Here is a 26331-nt window from a genome sequence, read left to right as displayed (position 1 = left end):
GAGGGCCTGTATGCCTGCACGGTACCATTCCACTGGTCGATGTCGGAGCCAACGTCGTACTGCATCAATAACTTCATCATCATCCGCGTAGTGCCTCCCACGGATTGCGTCCTTCATTGGGCCAAACATATGGAAATCCGACGGTGCGAGATCGGGGCTGTAGGGTGCATGAGGAAGAACTGTCCACTGAAGTTTTGTGAGCTCCTCTCGGGTGCGAAGACTTGTGTGAGGTCTTGCGTTGTCATGAAGAAGGAGAAGTTCGTTCAGATTTTTGTGCCTACGAACACGCTGAAGTCGTTTCTTCAATTTCTGAAGAGTAGCCCAATACACTTCAGAGTTGATCGTTTGACCATGGGCAACGACATCGAACAGAATAACCCCTTCAGCTTCCCAGAAGACTGTAACCATGACTTTACCGGCTGAGGGTATGGCTTTAAACTTTTTCTCGGTAGGGGAGTGGGTGTGGCGCCACTCCATTGATTGCCGTTTTGTTTCAGGTTCTAAGTGATGAACCCATGTTTCATCGCCTGTAAGAATCTTTGACAAGAAATTGTCACCCTCAGCCACATGACGAGCAAGCAATTCCGCACAGATGGTTCTCCTTTGCTCTTTATGGTGTTAGACAACGAGGGACCCAGCGGGAACAAACCTTTGAATATCCCAACTGGCGAACAATTGTGACAGCACTACCAACAGAGATGTCAAGTTGAGCACTGAGTTGTTTGATGGTGATCCGTCGATCATCTCGAACGAGTGTGTTCGCACGCTCCGCCATTGCAGGAGTCACAGCTGTGCATGGCCGGCCCACACACAGGAGATCAGACAGTCTTGCTTGACCTTGCGGCGATGATGACACACGCTTTGCCCAACGACTCACCGTGCTTTTGTCCACTGCCAGATCACCGTAGACATTCTGCAAGCGCCTATGAATATCTGAGATGCCCTGGTTTTCCGCCAAAAGAAACTCGATCACTGCCCGTTGTTTGCAACGCACATCCGTTACAGACGCCATTTTAACAGCTCCGTACAGTGCTGCCACCTGTCGGAAGTCAATGAAACTATACGAGACGAAGCGGGAATGTTTGAAAATATTCCACAAGAAATTTCCGGTTTTTTCAACCAAAATTGGCCGAGAAAAAAAAAGTGTTGCATTACTTATTGAACTGCCCTCGTATATAGACAGTGAACCATCGCTAGCAAAGTCGGCTGTACAACTGGGGTGAGTGCTAGGGAGTGTCTCTAGACGTGCCGTGTGGCGGCGCTCGGTCTGCAATCACTGATAGTGGCGGCACGCGGGTCCGACGTATACTAACGGACCGCGGCCGATTTAAATGCTACCACCTAGCAAGTGTGGAGTCTGACAGTGACACCACATTCCTCCCCCGCAAATCGGCGGACGATTGTGATATAAGGCCTCCGCCCGCCGTGGGGAGGATCCCATGTTGATGTATGCGACGAGGTGGGGAGCCTAACAACAGGCGAGGCTGTGCCACCCGCACCCTGCCATTCGGACCACGGGGAGCTAGGGAACGCCTGGAAACCTACTCCAGGGTGCACACCAACATGCGGTGTATGCACCCGTAGAGAGACAGGAGGGGCCGAAGGGTCGACCTCCATCGGGCCGGGGCACCCGACGGGCGAAGACGACAAATGGTCCGGAGCGGGCAAGAGTTCCATGTCGGAGGGCAACTGGTCACGGGAAGCGATCGGCGGCGCGTGACCCAGGGAGGCGCCCGACGGCTGCAGCGACGCGTCCACTGTAGGCGTCGCCGGCGGGAGAACAGGCGGCGGCGGCGGCGGCGTCGGCGGCGCGTCGGCATGGGGCAAATGGAAGGCAGCGTCAGTAACACCTGGGGCTGAGGCGAGCCTGTAGATGGGTCCCCGGGGCGTTGACCGGACGGCACCGTCGCGAAAGCAGACGGCGAGCGGCAGAACCCGTGCGACGACAGAGGCGCAGCTGATTGAGATGCCGGCGCACCTCACCAGAGGCCCCCAAAAACAGATACATAGCGCGTCCAACGCAGCGAAGAATGCGCCCTTCGAGCCAACGCTGTGAACCTCGATAGTGGCGGTAGTAGACAACGTTGCCTGGGGCAAAAGCAGGTGTCTGACGCGGCACAGGAACCCGATGCGGCGGATGTAGCAAAGACATCAATGCTCGATGATGGCGACCGTGGAGCAACTCAGCCGGCGAGTGACCTTCTCGGGGCTGAGAGCGATACGAGGATAAAAAGAGCAACAACGCGTCCTCCCGAGAATGCGACTCTTTCAACTTCAACATCTGTGACTTGAAAGTCCTGACCAATCGTTCAGCGGCACTTTTTGACTGTGGCGAAAACGGAACGGACGTCAGATGTTGAATACCACTGGCCTTGCAGAATGACTGAAATCCTGCGGACATGAATTGTGGGCCATTGTCAGAAACAATTGTCGGTGGAAGACCTTCAATGCAAAAGATAGCAGATAACGCTTGAATGGTGGCAGATGTTGTCATGGAAGACATCCAGACAACAAAAGGAAAATTACTGAATGAATGTATCACAACCAATTGCTAAGGGAAAGTGGCTTTTGGCCATGCAAAAAATTTCCGCGGTGGTGCTGATTGTTGGTTGGCACACACGATGCAGGAAGAGCGCATATTCGTAATCGCGGCATCAATTCCGAACCAAGTACAGTGCTGACGAGCAAGTTGTTTCGTTCGCACTATACCCCAATGTCCTTGGTGGAGAAGCTTTAAGACAGTGGACTGTAACGAACGTGGGTCCACGGCCCTGGACTGATCATTATCAGCACGCAACAGCAAAACACCACGTCGAACAAGAAGTCTCTCCTTGTGAGCAAAAAATCGGCGAACCAACGGGTCCCCGATCAGTGATCTTGACAAGGGCCATTGCGTAGCAACAAAACGTAGAACGGTAGCAAGCACAGGGTCGGCAGTTGTGGCTGTAGCTACACGACGAAAATCAATCGGAAACGATTCGACCACGTCATCGGTTTCCGAATCAATGAACATGCAAGCAAGTTCGGAGGAATCGAATGCCCTATCCTCAGCAACAGGCAAATGGGGCAACGCATCGGCGTTTCCGTGCTTAGCAGTGGACCGATACAAGATATCGTAGCGGTACTGCGAGAGGAAAATAGACCAGCGAATGAATTTCTGCGCTGTACGTGGAGGTACAGGCTTATTCGGATGAAAAAGCGATGTCAAAGGTTTGTGGTCTGTGATTATGGTAAAGTGACGACCATAAAAGAAGTCATGAAACTTTGTAACACCAAATACGAGAGCCAATGCTTCTTTCTCGATCTGTGAATAGTTTCTTCGTGCAGACGAGAGCAATTTGGACGCAAAGGCAATAGGGCGATCGTGTGAGCCATCTTTGTGCGCAAGCACAGCACCGATCCCGAAATCCGATGCATCCACCATCAACAAAAGGGGCTTCTGGGGAACGAATGGCGTAAGGCAAGTATCGGAAAGCAACGCCGGTTTCAACTGGCGAAAGGCGCGTTCGCATTCCGTCGTCCAGACGAACCGAACACGTTTACGGTGTAAGTGATGAAGTGGAACTGAAATGGAAGAGGCATGCAGCACATATCTGTGATAATAGTTTCCAGAATGAGATTTTCACTCTGCAGCGGAGTGTGCGTTGATATGAAACTTCCTGGCAGATTAAAACTGTGTGCCTGACCGGGACTCGAACTCGGAACCTTTGCCTTTTGCGGGCAAGTGCTCTACCATCTGAGCTACCGAAGCACGACTCACGCTCGGTCCTCACAGCCTTACTTCTGCCAGTATAGTAATAGTTGATTTTTCCCAGCACACTCTGTAGCTGCTTCAAATTCTGCGGCGACTTGTATGGCACGGAGGTGCGTGGGATTGGGATGTATGCCTTGGGCATTGAGTACATGGCCCAGGTATCACAAGTCACAAGCAAAAAACACACATTTGTCCTTCCATAAGCAAAGACCATCGTCCAGATAGTTTGCTGCAGTAGGGACTGACGCACAAACAGTTTGTAGATATTGCTGAAACAATGCAGGGGCGGATGCACACCCAAATGGCAGTCATTTGAATTGATGCGAACCAAGATGCGCGTTAACCACCAAAACACGCTGGGATTCTTCGTCCACCGGTATTTGCAAGTACGCACCTGCTAGGTCCAACTTCGAAAAATATTTGCCCGGGCACAGTTTGTCAAAAAGATCTTCCAGGCAGAGTAAAGGAAAAGTTGCAATCACTAGTTGTGGATTTGCTGTTGCCTTGAAGTCCACACAAAGTCTCAATTTTCCTGAAGGTTTTGGCAAAATTACTAAGGGTGATGCCCAGAGAGAAGCCTGCACACGTTCAATTACGCCTTGTGAATCCAAATCGTGTAATGCTTTTGTGACCTCATCGCACAATGTGTGGGGAACATTGCGCACTCTGAAAAATTTCGGTTGCGCGTTTACTTTCAGTTCCAAATGTGCTTTATAGTTCTTAGCACAACCGAGGAACACTGTCTGAAGGCACAGTCTGGTTCACTGATAGGGCCTGATGTACTATAGACAAGTTAAACAGTTGAAATGAATTGAAACCAAATAAGTTCACTGCAGAAGAAGAACAAAGGACGTAAAATGACACAAGTTTTGTTTGTCCTTTGTATGTTGAAGGAAGGCTGCACTGTCCTAACACAGGGATCTCTTGACCTGAATAGCTAGTTAACTTAACATTTGCGGCACACAACGGAGGTCTTTGTAAGTATCTTGATTGATCAGTGATACTGAAGGTCCGGTATCGAGCTGCAATGGTATCACTTTGCAGTTAATGTCCAAGTCTACAAAAAGTTTATTGTCCTGCTGACGACAAGATCGACTGTCTCTGGCAACGTGAACTGACACTGGTACAAAATCACTTGCGACTTGACGGGAGTTCCAGCGATGTCGACGCACACTATTTGTAGGACAAATACAGTCACTGTTAGAGAGAGTGGCACTGGGCGGAGTGGAATGAACGACATGACTTTCCATGGGCGAAGTTTCACGAGCCGGGGTATCCTTGGTTCGATTCCGATTCCGGCGCAAAGCAAACGGCCTGGAATGGTTTCGAGTTTCTGATCTGAGCTTTTTCTGGCAAACACTCTGAACATGTCCTTTTTTATTACAGTAAAAGCAAATAGCTTGGCGTGACGGGCAATTCTCACGCGAAAGTTTAGTAGCGCACCGCAGGCATGATTTGAGCACTGCATTTGCTTGCCAGCGCGGCACACGTGGCTGAGATCCTGGCGGCAGCGGCGCGGCCGCGCGAGGGCTGTTTACTGCTCCGTGCAGCTCGCCCGGTGGGCCAGTTAACCTGACACACGGCTGGCGAAGTTTCAAATGATTCCTGAGCAAAGTCAAGTGTGTCCTGGCCATCCAATATGTCCATCACTTGTTGGAGGGAGGGACTGACTAGTTTCAAAATCTGTTCCCTTATACAAACATCAGAAACGTTCTGTGCAATTGCATCACGTACCATAGTATTGGAATATGGGAGTCCACATTGACACTCAAAAGCACAATCCCTAGTAAGGCTTTGCAAGGTTGCAACCCACTCCCGATTAGTCTGACCTGCCGTACGTTTTGTACGAAAGAAGGTATACCGTTTCGCTACTACATTGACTGATTGTTTGAAATATGCATCTAACGCCGACAAAATTTCTTTGTAGGACAGAGTTGCTACGTCGCGTCGGGGAAATAATTTGACTATCACATGGTAGGTTTGCACTCTGATGGACGACAAAAGAAAATGCTGCCGCTCGTTACCTTGAATTCTGTAGGCGGCAAAATGGAATCCAAATTGGCGTGACAACTCCGTCCAGCTTTCCAGTGCACCATCAAAAGGTCTGAATGTCGGTGCAACTCCATTTTGTGGCTGCGTTATCAGTGGACCGGCGGCTGTCGCATCGTTTTGCATTGCACGTTGACCCTGGACGAGCTGTGCAAGGGCATCCAGTAATGCCTGCGTCTGCTGATTCTGTAAGCGATAAAATTCGGACAGTACATCTGGAGATTGTGGCAAAGCCATTACACAATTAAATCAGGGCAGTATAGATAAGAACACTGTGTTTACACTTGTCGCCAATGTTGTGTTGGCAGAAGAGCCAACACCGTGTTACTAGAGGAGGCCGAAATGCACGCGTTTCAGCTCACGCAGGCTGGCGTGAGGAGGGAAGGACTATACTGACTTGAGGTCTGGAACATGACAAGGAATTAGAATTCAGAAAGCGGACGTAATTAGTTTGATACTTAACTTTAATCCATTAATGATGAACGTCGCTCTTGACGGTACATGATTCACAACATTATCTGTTCAGAATACATTCTTGAAGAATATGGCGCCTTGCTAGGTCGTAGAAAATGACGTAGCTGAAGGCTATGCTAAACTGTCGTCTCGGCAAATGAGAACGTATGTAGTCAGTGAACCATCGCTAGCAAAGTCGGCTGTACAACTGGGGCGAGTGTTACGAAGTGTCTCTAGACCTGCCGTGTGGCGGCGCTCGGTCTGCAATCACTGATAGCGGCGACACGCGGGTCCGACGTATACTAACGGACCGCGGCCGATTTAAAGGCTACCACCTAGCAAGTGTGGTGTCTGGCAGTCACACCACAGTCTACATTTTCAGTACGATCATTTAACACAGAATCAGCATTCTCCGAAACATTTCGAGTTTCATTATCTAAACTTTGCAAATTATCTTATAGATCATCAACAATGCTATCTATTTGCAAGTTTTGTGACTGATCTGAAGGATCATTACAGTCAGTATCTACTTCATCCCTTTCCCTACTTTTAAGAGGATATCATTTTTTCCAATTTTGTCAGACATTTTACACTTAATGTAATTTACAAATTTTGGCCAAATATATTTAAAGGGATTAATTTTTTGACTTTGAAGTTACAATATTACTCTCTTGTCCGTTACATAGATTAGCTATTTGCGCAAGAATAACACTTACTCTCCCATGCTATTCTACGTGCTGCCGTCAAGAAGCTCCTTGTTGGCTCTGGATGCTGTCCGGACTGCTGGAACACCCTGTTCAGCGGCTGGCACTGACCTCGCCCGCCGCTGGCTGCCGATCCTCGCACCTGACGCGGAGGTCTGCGGCCGCTGGCTCTGCCTCCCCGCGCTGCGTTGCGTCGCCACGTAGCACGTCAAATCTCGATGAAAATTATACGTAATCCCATGGACCGCGCACACGTATTTGATTTTCTGTCACTTGCACTTTAACACTTTCAGCATCTACTGTGCACGGACGTTATGTTCTCGTGAATAAAAAAAACTTGTCTGTGGCATCAAAAATCGAAGTTCAACTAAAGTTTAAAAGAGTTCAAACACAGTTCAAAAATCACATGAAACAGTTCCTACACATTTCTATTGTCATGTAGTAGCAGAACAGTCACTTTAGGTGTTATGAATTTTTCCAAGAATTTTTCACAGTTCACACACAGTCCTCGCTAATAATCAAGCCTCATATCTCCAAAGCACTCAAACATCGAAGATTTCCCCGCAAGGGATGCCATGTACGGCAAGAAAAAAAGGAGTAAAAGTGAGATGGTGTTTTACTTTCATCCTTCTTTACCGCCTCTGCATTACTGCAGATGACGTGTCACTGAGCACATTTGTACTGTGCATGCAGTACACGTGAGCTGCCTAGTTGTTTCCACTGCCCTGTGTGGCATACATAAGTTCTTGTACACTTCACTAACCTGCTGTCTTCATGATGATGATGTTCCCAGCGCAGAAAACAGCACGCAGGTCGTGGATTCTTTTTCTTGAGGCTAAAATTAACTTCGCAAGGAACCGCTGCCACCAATAAACTATAATTCATTTGGGATGCCACTCGCGTTTTTATTGATATAGACAAGAGAAACTATTCTTGATCACAACGTATTGAACATATCTTTTCGCAGTTCTTATATCTGGCTAAAATAACATGAAATACATCCTGCCGCAAACAACATGTCTGTATACTGGAACCGTCAGAACTGGAGAATAAAATTACATGAATCAAATACTAGTATTACAGACAACATGTCTGTACCCAGCGACCGTCGGAACCGTAGTAAATAAAATTGCATGAAACAAATACTGCTGTAACAGGCAACATGTCTGTCTGCTGGAATGGTCAGAACTGCAGAGCCGGACTGCCCGAGACACTACGAGCGAAAAGCCAGCAAGGCGCGACCCGAACGCCACCGGGGTGCATCGGCAGTAATATCGTCAGGCTTTTGTTTTAGTAACGCTTTGATTTTAATAATTTTGTAATGACTGATCGATAGCTGGCTGTTGAGAGATGTTTATTCAAAAAAATGAAGTTATTTGGATGACAGGCAACTAAAGTTTAACGTTTTGGCGTCCTACCGCCGAACATAGCAGCAAATCACAGAACAGCAACATCATTCAGGCGGTCTTTCTCACGAGAATGGTACTGAATCTAACATCTGTCACCGGTACCTCATTCCACATTGCGTCATCTCTATGCTTCTTGCATCTCCACTGGCCTGTGAACAGCTTCCTGGAGCCTAATATGATGGCTAAATAAGCCTGAAATATTGCAACCTTTCTTGGGAGTCCAGTTGTAGATTCCAATGCACCACGACAGGTTTACTGATGTAACACAAAAAACGCATTGGGATTAAATATAAAAGGCACAATGCAGACTTCTGTCCAGGGTGATTAATGCTTCAAACGGTCTGTGATTTTAACCATTCCTGGGAGTCCAGTAGCAGATTCCGATGCATCATCGTAGGTTCACTGTAACCCTTGGTCCTTCACATTGCCGATGAAACACAGAAATTGCATCGTTATTGAATACAATAGGCACAATGCCATCTTCTGTGCCGGGGGAGTAATGCTTCAAACAGTCGGTGACCAGTATGAGATTGCGATGCACCACGGCAGGTTTACTGTAATCAGTGGACCATGACATTGACGATGAAACACGAAAATCGCATCGGGATTGAATACGAAAGGCACAATGCCGACTTATGTCCAGGGGGATTAACGCTTCAAACGGTCTGTGATTTAAACCTTTCCTGGGAGTCCAGTAGTAGATTCTGATGCACCACTGCAGGTTTTTACTGTAACCCATGGATCTTCACAATGACGTTGAAACACAGAAATTACATTGGGATTGAATTCAGAAGGCACAATGCCATATTGTGAAATTGCATCGGGATTGAATACAAAAGGCACAATGCTCACTTCTGTTCAGTGAGAGTACTGCTGTAAACAGTTTGTGTTGGAAACTCTCATGGCAAACAAGTATTAGATGCCGATGCACCACTACGGGATTACTGTAACACGTGGACCTTCACATTGACGATCAAACAGAAAAATTGCATCGCGACTGAATACTAAAGGCACGAGTCCGACCTCTGTCCAGGCGGAGCTACGCTTCAAACAGTTTGTGATTTGAACATTTCCTGGGAATCCAGTAGTACATTCCGATGCACCACTGCACGATCGAGAATGTTGCTGATGATCTGTCCAAACAGATTGAGTCTCTTAAAGTAAAGGATCAAATGAAGAATACTGTTAGGGCACATGCTGAAGCATTGTCCGACCACTACCAAGAGTGGATTAAAAACAAAGACGGATTCATAGAAAACAAGGTCAAGAACGAACTCAGGGAAACTGTCAAAAACGCGACCTTTGAAATATTGGCAGCCCCTGGAAAAACAGGAGACATGGTCATGTCAGAATTGGGCCAGATAAGGCGAACGTTAGCTCAAGATTTACCTGAATGGCGTCAACAGATAATTGATGAAGTTCGTACAATAAAATGTCAAGTTGAAAATTCCCCACCTCCCGTGTCAGGAGAGTGGAATAATTCACCACGATGTAATGAACAACAGCAGGTACATAATCGTTCACCATTTGATAACGCTCAAACTCATAGTTCTATAGAAGCACTATTTAACCACAGTACCAGCCCACCCACTTTTGTCAGTTTGATGCTGGAGGAAAGCGTGATCAAACATCGTGTTTTTCCGACCTTTCAACCACAGAAAAGAGAAATTCATCCTATAGTGTTCCTCCGAAATTTTTCAGGAATTTTCCCGAATAGCTGGAGTGACCGCCAGCGAATTCAATTCGTTGCTGGATTTATCGTAGGCGATGCTGCCTTATGGGGAACCGAAATGGTCGACTCTTGTAAAAGTTACAAAGAGTTTGAACAGACGTTTCTAGCTAAATTCTGGAGTTCTGGTGTGCAGCAGCGCCTGAGAAAAAAGGTTTACAACGCCGAAGTGTTTAACAGTAAGCGCGGTAGTTTGAGAAGATATTTTGAAAAGTATTTAGCGAAAATAAAGTTCTGGGATTCGCCGATCACAGCCAAAGACGTTATTATGATTCTAAAAACTAAGCTACCGATTGCGATCAGAGAAAAGTTAGTAAACGTGTCTGAGGACGATACCCCAGATCACGTAAGAAACAGATTGACCGTCCTTACGGCGGGACAGGCAACCGTAAAAGTAGTTTTCCCGTCGGTCAACAGATGTCACAGGCGACGCTACAATGCTAACTGACCTGTCCATGTCGCGGAATTGGCAACGCTGTATCTTCCGTGACGTGAATGACGCTGATTTGCGTTCGGCTAGAGCGCTGCGCGCCAAATGCATTCGCCACACTGCTGACTGTAGCTCATGATCGGCTGTGGTTTTTCCCGAGTTTTCAATCTAAGAATGTAGATTAGCTCCTGTAATTCTACAAACCAAGTTTATTTCTCACAACCACATGCGAAGTGAAAGAAACGAAAAGTAACACACAAACATTTCTCGCGAGTTACTGTTTAAATGCAGACTGTATTGCAGTCGCAAGGGTTTTACACTCGCCTTCCATGCCGTCTATTTCCTCTTTGCCATACAGCTCTTCTGATACGGATTATGGTGGTAAAAAAGATCTCCACGTGCAGGTTAACACTAGAAAGTTTTCAAAATGCGCACTCGGTTATGATGCGAATTAAGGCTGGACATATTTCAGTGACAGTCATTTCAAACTTAAATTCTTTTACTTTGCATGTAACTTATCGTAAATGATATAGGAGTGGCACAAAACGATGAATATTGGATTGTTGTTGAAAGGGGGCTGCAAACGCGGCAATATACAAGTGAAAGCGTGTTTTTCGAGCATATTTTGGCGGTGTCAACTTTGAAGAGCCACAGACGGCAAACCATAATCATGTTTAAAGTTTACTTTGTACAGTTTAAAGATAACCCGCAAATATTCGCAACAGACATACGCTTTTATCTGCAACACAGTTATTACTTGGGATATCCGCACTCGCGCAGACCTGTTACTGTAAGTAGTGTTGTTTTCAAGTGAAAGCTGTGTGAGGATTATTAGCGCACAGATAAAAAAAATTAAAATAGGCAGCGTCTATAGTTTGCATGTTATGCTCGTTCTCTTCTATTCTCCTCCCTTCATTCCAGTATAAACGCTTGTTCACAAGTATAAACGAATGGCAGTGAACATTGGCGAATTACCTATGAATAGGCTACTCGTTTGCAGCAGTGTAAACGAGGTTTTACACTCGTTCACTTCGTTCGCTCTAGTATATACCAGGATTTAGAGGGACCGATGATCTAGCAGTTAGATGACGACTATTATTCATTTATTTCACTGTTGCGATTTCAGCTCTAGAGTCATTTTCATGTGCCAAGGGAAAGGTCTTGTAAGGTAATGCTTCTTAAATTGTTTACCAAATGTTACCACACTATGCTTTGCATTTTGTTATCCATATGTTATATTGGTTTCAGTTTTTACATTGCACACAAAAATGCCTCTACACCCAAAATTACGATAGTGAAGTGAATAAACAGTTTTAAAAAATCCAAATCGCAGCAAAGATTTCATTTAAAAATTATATGATATGATTCTTGTACAGGAAGGGCTGCCACGTTATATCGAATACGACATCGACAAAATTTAGATAGGATCTAATGCTTATGGATCTTTATTAATTCTTACTCGTAACTAATTTATTGATTTACCTGAATTTAAAATCCACTCGCCTAACCTTTCTTTATCTTTGACGGGAAATCTGAACATTTTTAGTTCAGTATTTGTTCGTCTACTCCTTCCACAGTTGATATACTCGTAGGTCCTCGGTATGACGACTCGATCCTCTACCACCGGTATGTCAGAAACAGCTGTACTTCACAAACGCCAAATAGTGGAAAGCTGCACGTGTTCGGCCGATGTTGCCACATATTTCACAGAACGGAGTGTCATCTAGTGGTTGATTCCAGAAGTAAGGGTGTGACGCTGTTGCCGCCTGGTGATAAGTGTTGCCTGCTAGACCAAGCGATCGGTCAATCTGTTTCTTACGTGATCCGGGACGATACGGACACCTTCCTATCTGTGTTAGACTCGTTAGATCTGATTTACGAAGACGCTAGGGCTGATGTTGGCAACGCCCACTTCAGTGCAGGCGGCCAGCACAATACCGAATACGCAAGCAACAATGGTGGCCGAGCGAAAGCGCGTCACAGCGACGGCCAGTACCAACCCCACAACGGTTTCAAAAATAAACACACTACATACTCCAACAGTAAATACAAAATTAAGTACAATAACGGCCAGAGATACAATCCAATATATAATTCGTCACCACCTCAATACGGAAATGCACATTATAATACACAGCCCCAGCAATATGGAAACACGCAACCAATCAACGGTAATTATCAAAACGATCAGTCTTACGATTCAAATCGTCAGTGGAAAGGAAATAAATGGCATAATCAAGGTGGAGACCAACGTACAGCTTTCAGTAACGGTTACAATCAAGACAAGCCACAGCAAAATATTTTTCAGCCACAAAATATACACTTCTCGCAACAAGCGAACGGACCTTCGGGAAGTCTGAAGCCTAAACGCCCGCATAATACGCAAATTTATTATGCGCAAGCGAATACGCCAGAACAACAAGACCCATTTCCCGAGTTCGTACCACAAAACCAACACCAGTTCGAGACGGAGGAAACTTTAAGAAATATAAATCAGCAGGAAAGTAAGCGTCGAGCGGAAACTTAAAAGCAACACCTTTGAGCCTCCTAGAGGATGCTGCAGGTTTGAATGGGGCACCCTGTCCCTTAGTCCAGACGAAATTAAAGCAATTAGGTATGACAAAGAGACAAACTTACGGGATGATCTAGTAGCAGACACTGAGACGAATGACAATGATGACGTATGGGACGAACAAGTTCAAACTTCCATAAGAGTATCAATTGCCAACATACCAGTAAAGCCATTGTAGATACAGGAGATAATATAAATGTCTTATCTTTATGTTTATTTAAGCAAATATCCTCTGTATGCAAAATTTTATCACTTCCAATTCAAGGTTGCACCGTTTCGCGAGCAATTGGTCCATTAACACAATGTGTAAATCTTCAGACTCAGCTTCAAATCCAGATAGAGTCTATTTCAGTAATTTTCTTATTGTTAAAAACCTATCAGTGCCATGAATCCTAAGTATGGAATTCTTGAGGCAGACGAAAGCTAAAATTGACATCGAGTGTGGAATCTGTACTCTAGTAGCGAGTCAGCAACAAGGAACTGTAAATTTGTTATGAAGTAAGGTGAAGGCAACCTTTGGGGGTTCTTCAAATAGCAGTACGGCCACGGACTAAAAGACAACAGTACAGTCAGACAGAAAACATGACAGATCTTGAAAGTGTTAATGATGATGAGTATAAAGACCTAATTCCCGGTCAGAATGAATTATACGGTAAAGCTAGTGAGTCCACTGAATTATCCAAACAACAGAAGAATGAGCTTTACAATTTGTTAACAGATCACGTTCAAGTATTTTCTACGAAACCTAGACTAATAAAAGGCTTTGAATATCGAATGGATGTCCTGCCCCATTCAACCTACTGTAGAACAAGCTATTCCATTCCATATGCGAGACGCGAAGCTGTCAAGTGCGAGATCAGGAAAATGTTACGCTGGAATGTGATAGAAGTATCTCATTCACCTTATTCGAGTCCTTTATTGTCTGTACTAAAATCAGATGGCTAGACCTAGATGCAAGATTAATCAATAAAATTATAGTACCCATAAGAATGAGACCAGAGGCTCTTGAAGAGCATCTGCAGAAGTTTCATGGAGTTAAGTATTTGAGCACCCTTGATTTGAAAAGCAGTTACTGGCAAGTAAAACTTGCGCAGGAGTCTAGGAAGTACACTGCGTTTATATTTGCCGATAGATCTTACCATTTCAAAGTTGTACCGTTTGGACTAAATGTGAGTTCCAGAATTTTTATTTCTGCCCTTGACTATGTACTAGGTCCTGAACTTTTAGATGAGGTAACAGTCTATGTGGATGACGTTCTTGTAGCATCGAAAAATTGGGAAGAAAATTCACAACTTTTTTTGCAATTTTTTATTTATATATTCAAAAATATACAGTTTTTTTTGGAAAAAAGGCTGTGTTAAATTATGCAGAAGGTACTGTGTAACATTTACTGAAAGTTTGAAACAAATATGTTTGGAAGATCCTTAGAAAATATGTAATTAGTATGAGAAAATAAAAGTTTTGGGAATCGAGCGACAAAGATTGGATTAACTTTTTAGTGCATTCCAGGTCCATAGGATGGATTATCTTCATCCTCTGCAAACTCCTCCTCCAGCTTCCTCTTGTTCCTCCTCCTGTTTACTCTTGCTTGTATTTCTAGACTCTTTACAGCCATGTCTGCAGCCCGAAGGCGTTCCTTGTCTAAAGCAAGCATCGCTCGTTGTTGTGTTCGTAGATTTTGCTACCATTTTCTTCAGTTGCAGTTACTGCAACACTGTTCCAAAAGGTGGTCATGTATGAACACTTATCACATTTCAGTTGTATTTCACTAGCAAGTCCTACGTGCTTTATTATGGAGAGTTCCAGACCAACTTCACTACAATGAATACATCTTACACAGTTTGAAAAAATTCCTTTGAGAACCGACATATCAAATATTTCATTCACATCCGATTCGCCCATAAAACATTCATAGTTTTCACTCATTGAACCAAGCTTCTTCTGTGAAGTATTTTCTTTCCCACTTTGACTGCTATGGGCAGGTGTACTTGAGAGGTTAGGTTCACTCACTTGGTTATCGTCTTTATTGTTTGCAGTAATAACACATACCTTTGGCTTTCCAACGTTTCTCCTTTTCTTAAAAGCCTTCAGAGGATTTCTAATAACTTTACTTTTACTCATTATTATACTTCAACAAAACAGAGACTCAAGAAACAGAATTAATTACGAATATTTTCGAGATAACGACAGAGTAAATAAACATGAAACAATCGACAATCACACCAGCGATATATATTGAACCATCACAGGTTAGCCACAACACATACTTTATCTCACATCACTAAAATGTACCTGATGAACACGGACGTTAATAATAACACCATTTGACAGCAGTTTAACAGCGCCACAGTGGGTCACGCCCATGTAGAACACATTTCAAAAAAAATTTAAAAATAGTTGTAGTCTTCGGAATTGAATAAATTATATATCTATTAAAAGGTAATAGTCTGCAGATTCAGAAAACGCAAAAAAGTAAAAATTGAACTTTTCATGATTTTGAGCCTTTCCGGAGCCCCTTAAAGACAAGCACATACGAGAGAAACTTTGACATAAATGAAGCTCCCCGTCACAAGTCACTAAATAAGATGAGCATTAAAAAAATGTATTGGGCCTACAAAATGAATAAGCAAGCGTGATAAAGATTACTATGAATTAAATTAATTTTTAAATTAGATTGGAATGAATTTGGGCAAGAAAAATGAATTATAATATCTTACCTGTGACCGTAGGCATAAATAGTAAAAAAAAACTAATTAAGAAACAATTGTTCTGATTCAAAGTGGTCAATTAGATTATTTCTCGATTTAAATGAACTCTTGTAAATATTAGTATGTAAATCAACTTGTAAACACCGTGTGATGTTATGAAGCGAGAATGTCTTTTAATACACCGTTCACGCAGACGCTCACCACAGTGCAAGTGAAGTTTTTAAAGTTCGACGATTTTCAGTGGCAGTATTCTACTGCACCATATGTGTGAAAAATTCATTGATGTGTGCAGTGTGTAATAATGTGTCATTCCACACATGCAGTTGCAGCGGTAGCTACCACTTACCTGTGAATCCGTAATTGGATAGTGGACAGGAAGTGATGTGAGGCAGTTTCGGTGGCAGAAGCTCCCTCCAGCAATTTAAAAAGCACAAAGCCACGATCCGCCGAACAAAAGCGACGCACAGCACCTCAGACGCGAAATCAACGCTCTGCAAGTAAGCTCCGGTCACGTGCGCAGACTGAATTTCAAGATTGCTGGCAACAGTGGAGGCGGACAGCCACCATGTGACGAAATAATGTGAACGTTCAACCGCCAACAGCAGTGGTGTGCGCTACATTCTGTAACAAAAACATTCACACCCACTACTGAAAACATTTTTGTATGTATCATAAACCTTCTGAGAGACTCTAAGATAGAGAAGTTTGCGTAATTAGTATAATGACACAGAGATAAGTCACAAGGTCCCTCTGAAGACTGTTGAAATGTAAACTTTAACGAGAGGTCACGATACGAATGAAAATAAAAACAAGAAAATACGTCAAAGGATCCGATCCTTCCTATATCCCATCCCACATGTATATAAAATTAGTTTTGTAAGCTATTCTAATATAAGATATTTTATCTGTTTCATATGTGAAATAAGAGCAACGCTACACAGGCTAGTATCAGATTCCGATGCACACTAAAGGTTTACTGTAAACCTTGGACCTTCATATTAACGATGAAACACAGAAATTGCATCGGGATTGAATACAGTAGGCACAATGCCGACTTGTCATGGGCGAACAATGCTTCAAACAGTCTGTATTCGTACCGTTCCTGGGAGGCCAGTATTCGATTCCGACGATACATTGGGGGTTTTCTGTAACCCTTGGACCTTCATATTGACGATGAAACACAGAAATTGCATCGGGATTGAATACAGTAGGCACAATGCCGACTTATGTCCGGGGGAGCAATGGTTCAAACAGTCTGGATTCGTACCATTCCTGTGAGGCCACTATTAGATTCCGATGCACCAATGGGGTTTACTGTAACCCTTGGACCTTCACATTGACGATGAAAAACAGAAATTGCATCGGGTTTGAATACAGTAGGCACAATGCCGACTTATATAAAGGGGGCGAAATGCTTCAAACAGTCTGTGTTCGTACCGTTCCTGGGAGGCCAGTATTAGATTCCGACGCACCACAGGACGTTTACTCTCACCCCATGGACTTCCACATTGACGATGAAACACAGAAATTGCATTGGGATACAATACAGTAGGCACAATGCCGACTTATGTCCAGGGGGAGCAATGCCTCAAACGGACCGTGTTCGAACTTTTCAGGATGGCCAGTTTTTTATTCCAATGCACCACTGAATGTTTACTGTAGCCCTTGGACCTTCATATTCACTATGAAACACAGAAATTGAATAGGGATTGAATACTGTAGGCACAATGATGACATATGTCCAGGGGGAGCAATGCTTCAAACAATCTGTGTTCGTACCTTTCCTCGGAGGCAGTATTAGATTACGATGCACGACTGGAGGCTTCCTGTAACCCTTGGACCTTCCGATTGACAATGGAACGCAGAAATTTCATCGGGATTGAGTACAGTAGGCAGAATGCCGACTTATGTCCAGTGGGAGCAATTCTTTATACAGTCTGTGTTGGTACCTTTTTCTGGAAGGCCAGCATTAGATTCCGACGCACCAGTGGAGGTTTACTGTAACACTTGGACATTCAAATTGACGATGAAACACAGAAATTGCACCGGGTTTGTATACAGTAGGCACAATGCCGACTTATGTAATCCGGGAGAAATGCTTCAAACAGTCTGTGTTCGTACCATTCGTGGGAGGCCTCTATTAGATTCCCATCCACCACTGGAGGTTTACTGTATACCTTGGACATCCACATTGACGATGAAATACAGAAATAGCATCGGGATTGAATAGAGTATACACAGTGCCGACTTATGTCCTGGGGGAGCAATGCTCCAAAAAGTCTATGTTCGTACCGTTCCTGGGATGCCAGTAGTAGATTCCGACGCACCACTGGAGGTTTACTGTAACCCTAGGACCTTCAGATTGACAATGGAACACAGAAATTGTATCGGGATTGTATACAGAAAGCACAATGAGGACTTATGTAAAAGGGGAGTAATGCTTCAAACAGTCTGTGTTCGTACCATTTGTCGGAGGCCGGTATTAGATTCTGACGCACAACTGGAGGTTTACTGTAACCCTTGGACCTTCAGATTGTCAATGGAAGACAGAAATTCCATCGGGATTGGATACAGTAGGCACAATTCCGACGTATGTACAGGTTGAGCAATGCTTCAAACAGTCTGTGTTCGTAACGTTCGTGGGAGGCCAGTATTAGATTCCGACGCGCCACTGGAGGTTTACTGTAACCCTTGGACATTCACATTGACAATGGAACACAGAAAGTGCATCGGGATTGAATACAGTAGGCACAATGCCGACTTATGTCCAGGGGGAGCAATGCTTCAAACGTCTGTGTTCGCACCTTTCCTGGGAGGCCAGTATTAGATTCCTATGCACCACTGGAGGTTTACTGTAACCCTTGGACATTCACATTGACGATGAAACACAGACATTGCATCGGGATTGAATACAGTAGGCACAGCGCCGAGGTATGTCCAGGGGGAGCTGTGCTCAAAAGTCTGCGTTCGTACCTTTATTGGGAGGCCAAGATTAGATTCCGATGATCCACAGGAGTATTACTGTAATAGTTGGACCTTCAGGGTGACAATGGGCACAGAAATTGCATCGAGATTGAATACAGTAGGCACAACGCCGACTTACGTCCAGGGGGAGCAATGCTTCAAAAGTCTGTGTTCGTACCTTTCCTGGGAGGCCAGTATGGGATTCCGAATGACCACTGGAGGTTTACTGTAACCCATGGACCTTCGGATTGACAATGGAACACTGAAATTGCTTTGGGATTGTATTCAATAGGTACAATGCCGTTTTATGTCCAGGGGGAACAATGCTTCAAAAGTCTGTGTTCGTACCTTTCCTGGGAGGTCTAATATGATAAAAAAAATTATTGGGTTAAATATATTTCAGTTCTTTCAATTTAAATCTGTTTTCATACTAGAATGTCGTGTTCCCAGTTTGGCACAGTTTTGCCACAGGAGACACGAAAGCGGTCGAAGACGTCCGTCTTCCGGTCGGCTCCTGATCGTTGTCAGAAGGAGGCTAGTTTTTGATTACGCAAAGACTTCTATTATTTGGAAAAGAACAACCCGGATTTCTTTACGTAATCAAGTTGAATTTTATGATTACCTAAGGGACCTTTAACAATGAACAGTAAAAAAAAATTGCATTTGCAAATGAAATCACTAATAAATGGGGCAGCTATGAGTTGTATAGAAGACAAGGAGCGACATTCTGTCTACGACCAGGATGCCGCAGTATTCTCTGCTGTAGTAAAGGCTGTTTGACATTTATAAAAATAATATATCATGGAGGTTAAAAAAGTATAAAGGAAAAGAACAGAATAAGAAATCTGGTAAACACTAAATATATTCAAATAATTCTCAATTGCAAATTAGGGCTTATTTACAAACAATATAACTTACATAAGTACTTTGCTAACTGTATGGTGCGATCAGATTTCAGCCTGCCCTGTGCTGTCTCCTTTGTATACGTTTTTGTCACAAATTACAGTCATTACTTTTCTCCTTCGTTAAAGACAATTATTGCACCGTTCAACACCTTCATAACAATAACTTGCCGTTTTACAGTTGCGAACATAAATACTTCAATTTTATTAATTAGTAATGTTGTCTGCACGCTGGCGAGACCGCTCACTAATATAGCTTAAAGTCGAACTTCTTTACGTTTTCACAATACAATCAGAAGTAGTACATTAAAATCTGAAGATCTACAAAAGTTTTTTCTTTAGTGTCATCTTTTGTAAGTAGGCTGTTTATGTTTTCTTATTGGCAACGTTACGTAGCGCTCTGTATGAAAAATCACTGGCTATGCTGTGTGCAGTCTGTGGCTAGTTTGCATTATTGTCTGCCATTGTAGTGTTGGGCAGCTGGATGTGAACAGCGCGTAGCGTTGCGCAGTTGGAGGTGAGCCGCCAGCAGTGGTGGATGTGGGGAGAGAGATGGCGGAGTTTTGAAATTTGTAAGACTGGATGTCATGAACTGCTACATATATTATGACTATTAAGGTAAATACATCATTTGTTCTCTATCAAAATCTTTCATTTGCTAACTATGCCTATCAGTAGTTAGTGCCTTCAGTAGTTAGAATCTTTTATTTAGCTGGCAGTAGTGGAGCTCGCTATATTGCAGTAGTTCGAGTAACGAAGGTTTTTGTGAGGTAAGTGATTTGTGAAAGGTATAGGTTAATGTTAGTCAGGGCCATTCTTTTGTAGAGATTATTGAAAGTCAGATTGCGTTGCGCTAAAAATATTGTGTGTCAGTTTAAGCACAGTCATGTATAATTTTTCAAAAGGGGACGTTTCACATGTCGACCCTTAGCCGAGGATACCTCACTGGAATCTTCTGATTTTTTCTTGTAGTTTGTGTAATTAGTGTAGCTATTGTTTATTGCTAGCGCATAATTATAGAGAGAGAATTTCCTTTGTAGTTGTAGTTTTTCATTGTTGTACAGTAAAACAGTTGTGGCATGCATGTAGATTTGCAGCAAGTATTTCGCAGCTGCGCTTGCAATTAACGAGATATTATTTTCAGTGCTACGTTAATGTGTTCTCTTATTTTTGCTCTTCAAATTGTGCTTTTCTGTGTTATCGTGTGAGCCGGCCGAAGTGGCCGTGCGGTTGAAGGCGCTGCAGTCTGGAACCGCAAGACTGCTACGGTCGCAGGTTCGAATCCTGCCTCGGGCATGGATGTTTGTGATGTCCTTAGGTTAGTTAGGTTTAACTAGTTCTAAGTTCTAGGGGACTAATGACCTCAGCAGTTGAGTCCCATAGTGCTCAGAGCCATTTGAACCATTTTGTTATCGTGTGAAATATTGTGACAATAATGGCGTGTGAAAAACGTAATACTACGCTCCAAAGTAAACTGAGAAATGACAGTGAAGACGAAAGCAGTGTGTTAGCGCCACCGAGTAATGAATTAACTAATGTTCAAAGTAGTAATTTGGTAATTGTGCATAGGGAAATGGAGCGGGCTGCAAACAATGGCGTAGGCAGTGAAACAATTAGTGAACAGGGAAGCATTATCGATCGATCGCTCGGCAACAGCTCGCCTCAGGAATCCGAAATGACAGGACACAATTTTGCAAATACTGTAGATTCAGTTTTTGCGTCCTCACCGTTTTCTCAAATAAGTCAAGACACGTTTTCTGCTTGTCAAAATGTGAATGTTGCCGGTGCAAATGCACTGCCGAAAAGCGTAGAGGAACAGATTCCAGACACTAATGCATTGTTATTACAGCTAATGCAACAAATGGAACAAAATCAGAGACAAACACAGCAAAAGCTTCAAAAGTTAGACACAATGGGACAACACCAGAGACAAACACAGCAACAGTTAGACACAATGGAACAAAATCTTCAAAAGTTAGACACAATGGAACAACACCAGAGACAAACACAGCAACAGTTAGATACAATGGAACAAAATCTTCAAAAGTTAGACACAATGGAACATCACCAGAGACAAACACAGCAACAGTTAGACACAATGGAACAAAATCAGAGACAAACACAGCAAAAGCTTCAAAACTTAGACACCACACTTGAACAAACACGTGAAGATTTAGCTACTAAGTTACATAACATTGAATCGAAATGTCAAAAAGTCTGTAATGAAGTAAAAACACAAATTTATGAGCATTTTCAACCTATTTTTTCACGGCATGAAAATGCGTTACAGAATCACGAAGCAGCCATAAAAGAACTACAAACCATTGTTCATGAAAATCACGACACCTTGCAAGCTAAAATTGACTCAGTTGCATCTACCGATTCGGTTACGCAACTTGCAAAAACTCAGGAAAACTTAAAGGACACAGTAGATACTCTGAAACTTGGTTCAGAAAAACACACTGAGGAAAAAAGTAAAATATCGGAGAAAGTAGCCGAACTTTCGGATCAGTTCAACAACTTATCTACAAAGGTAGATGATGATCTGAATGACACAAGACCTGTAGCTTTCACTGACACTGAAGAGTATGAACAAATTAGAAAATTCAAACAAAATCAAAATCAAATCAATACACAGTACAAAAGTGAAATCTGGGAAGTACAAGATCAGTTGGCACAAGTAATACAAGAATTACATATTTCAGAGGACACTCGCGCTCCAGTATGGGAAGAGGGACTTAGAAATACGGAACGACCACAAAATAATAACACAGGACACTTCGTAAATTATGAAAGAAATTGGCAAGGCACACCGAATTTTGAGATGGAACCGCCGAAACGACGTAACGATGACCAACATGCGACTCGCCGACATGATGATTTTGACTATAAGCTGTTCATTACTACACGTAAATTCAAAACATTTAAGAATTCTGGCAACGACATTCATCCACAAGCATGGCTCCATCAATACTCTCATTGTTTTCATCCCAACTGGTCGTTAGAACACAGATTAGAATTTATGTGTGGCTACTTAGAGAATGAACCAGCTGTAAGAATGCGATCGGTCATTCACGATTGTCGATGTGAAGGAGAATTTTATCATGCCTTCCTCTCAGCATATTGGTCTCAAGCTACACAAGACCGAGTATAACATAGCATCATAATGATGAAACATTTCGAACAATCTGAATTCTCCAGTCTTGTGAAATATTTTGAAGACATGTTGCACAAGAATCAGTACCTGTCAAACCCACACAGCCCCTCAGAACTCTTCCACATTTGCTTAATCAAATTACCTGAACATTTACGACATATTATTTTGGCAGGACGTTGCAAAGACGACATTGAAGCTTTTCAGGGACTCTTACAAGAATTAGAAATTGACACTGACAATCACGGAATGCGAAAACAAGAGCACAACAATTGCAGGTCACATCCGTCACGATTCCGCGATGAAAGAAATAATAACTGGACACGACAAGGCTATTCTCACAACACAAATCGTGACCAAAACAGACACCACGCTTATGACAACCGTTGGCAGAATAATAGTTACAGAGAAAGATCGCACTTCCGCAGTAATGAATATAACAGAGAGAATCATAGAAACAGACAATATGGGAACCAAAATAAATATTATCAAGGGAGACAGAATAACTTTAGACACAACGGTCCAGCGCCCAGTTACGATTCAGGGAGAAATTCTCCACCACGTGACCGACAAGAAAGAAACTATGGAATCTACCGACATGACGACAGACAATATGATCGTAACGACAGACCTGAATTGCATCAGAACTGGCGGGATTTAAACAGGGCAGGGCCCTCTCGACAAGGTGAATTTGTAGAAGTTAGGTCTCCAAACCCCAATAACGACGCGCCAACAAAGAGACAATAGGCAATGACTCATACCGCTGGCGGCCACAAAACGTACGTATGAAACTAACGACGCAGCTGCCGTAGCTAGTAATTACGTAAAAATGGAAGACATTAGGGACATCTTACTCCAAGAACACGACGTAAAACATAACAACATTGCATATCCTGTGATTCACATTACAGTAAATGACGTAAAATTTACGGCAGTACTTGACTCTGGCAGTCCCATTTCAGTAATTAGTGAAACAGCCTTTAGCAAATGCAACAAATCGAACGATTGCCCCACATTTCCGTTACGTAAGATTAAATTACAAGGTGCAATCTTTGGAAAAAGTGTAGATGTACGCCAACAAACCAACTTAGAATTCTTTTGTCAAAGCCACAGCTTCTCTATGAACTTTCTTATTGTTCCATTATTGTCGACGGAAATTATACTGGGAGTAGACTTTTTGAATGAATACAAAGCAATCTTAAACTTTCACGATGCTGAAATAAGTTTAGGAAAAGGAGGTAAGTCAGTAGCTTTGAAATTTGAAGATTGGCTCTCAAACCATGACGAGGAAATTAATCGGCTTTACCTTCTGTTAGACAACAGTTCGGAATTTTCTACGGAACTAGACACTAACAATCACTGTGCAAGTACTGACAGGGATGATATCGACGGCATATTTGAAACTAATGAGTTAATTCAGAATAAAATTCAAACAATTGACAATTGTAGTGACAGTGATAGGCAGGACCTTTTTGAGATTTTAAAAGCACATTCCACAGTTTTTACTCACAAAACAGGAACAATCAACGGATTTCAATACCAATTTCTTGTTCGTGAGCATACTAAATTTTGTGTTAGACCATACGTAATTCCGGCACATGATAGGGACCATGTTAGAACAGAAATACAATCTATGCTTGACGAGGGGATTATTGAGCCTGCAGTAAGCTCATACAACAATCCATTACATGTTGTTGAGAAGAAAAACGGATCGATCAGGCTTGTCTTAGATTCAAGACAAATCAATACTATCATCATTCCTGAAACAGACAGGCTGCAAACGTTGGAAGAACTTCTTCAAAATTTTAATGGTGTAAAAGTGTTGTCTTCCATTGATCTCAGATCCAGCTTTTATCAGATCGAACTTCATCCAGAATGTAGAAAATACACAGCTTTCCTTTGTTTTGGCGTTTGTTATCAGTTTCGGAAACTTCCTTTTGGTTTGAACATTTCTTCGGCAGCATTCATTCGCAGGCTAAATTCCATATTACCTGAGTTCTTAAAACGTCACATCACCTTATATGTGGACGATATTCTGATAGCAGAAGCCTCATGGGAACAACACAATCGTACCCTCAACAGCGTGTTACATATTTTTTCAGAATCTGGAATTACAGTTAACTTGGAAAAGTCTGAATACGGTAGGTCAAAGGTGAGGTTTTTGGGACATATTATTTCTTCTGAAGGCATTCGGCTGGATCCTGAAAAGTTAGAAGCAATCAGAGCCATTCCAGCTCCATCCACAAAAAGACAAGTCCGCAGTTTTCTAGGTCTCGTAAATTTTTACCGTCGTTTTCTGAATATGCAAATTCTAGTTACACCAAAACTTTGTTCTCTTACTGGAAAAAATATTATTTGGAACTGGGACGAACAAGCACAGTTGGAATTCAATTCTTTGAAAGAATCGCTACTTAACGCGCCAATACTAGCTCATCCAGATATGACACAAGATTTCTGCCTTAGCACGGATTCTTCTAAAGTCGGTCTTGGTGCCCATTTATTTCAAGAAGCCACAGAAAATGACACTACTGTTCAGAAAACCATTGCTTTTGCTAGCCGAGTGCTAACAAAATCTGAAAAAAATTATTGCGTTACTGAATTAGAAGCTTTAGCTGTCATTTGGGCATTTAACAAATTCCGTTTCTTTCTTTCTGGTAAGCGCGTAAAAGTATACATCGTGCATTACAATTTCTTATGTCTTCAAAATTAAATCATGACAGGTTAAAACGTTGGGCATTGTTTCTGCAAGAATTCCACTTCACAATAGTCTACATTCCCGGCAAGGAGAACATTGTTGCGGACGCACTGTCACGCGCACCGGCTGGGCTTGAGAAAAGTAACACAGAAGGCAATCTCGAGAAAAATTTCAGCATTCTTTACATTCAGAAAGTCGCCTTTGAAAACTTCATCACCACATCTTTAAAGGACATTGCTCATGAACAAGATAAAGATCCGATTTGGAAAGACATCAAAAGTAAATGGCATGAAAAGCCGCACACTCAGATTCGGCATTATTATCTGGTTAGAAACAAAATACTCTTCAAACGCTGCACTGTTGATGACAAGCTATGGGTACTTTGCATTCCTGACGATTTTGTTAATAAGCTCATTTGGTACATTCATTTCAGCTAAGCAAATTTTGGTCCACGAAAATGTTATCATATTCTTCGGACGACTTGTTATTTTAACAATATGGAAAAGAGAATGCGAAGAGTCTTGTCTATTTGTGAACTTTGTCAAAAGGCGAAACCATCTACTACCTCACATCGTGCTCCGTTGTTTCCTATTATTCCTTCTAAATTAAAAGAATTTGTTGCTGTTGATCTCTTGGGACCCCTTGTCAGAACATCGAATGGATTTTCGTACATTCTAGTCGCTGTTGAACTTACTTCAAAATTTGTTTATTTCACTCCGTTACGTAAAGCCACTGGACGGTCTGTATCCAACGCCTTTATTAAAAATTTCTTACGTGAAGTTGGCCACGTTGCTAAAGTCATTTCAGA

The sequence above is a fragment of the Schistocerca serialis genome, chromosome 9 (genome assembly GCF_023864345.2).
Source record: "Schistocerca serialis cubense isolate TAMUIC-IGC-003099 chromosome 9, iqSchSeri2.2, whole genome shotgun sequence".
NCBI lineage: Eukaryota > Metazoa > Arthropoda > Insecta > Orthoptera > Acrididae > Schistocerca > Schistocerca serialis.
The sequence above is the reverse complement of the archived record's forward strand: the minus strand, read 5'-3'. Positions refer to the sequence as shown.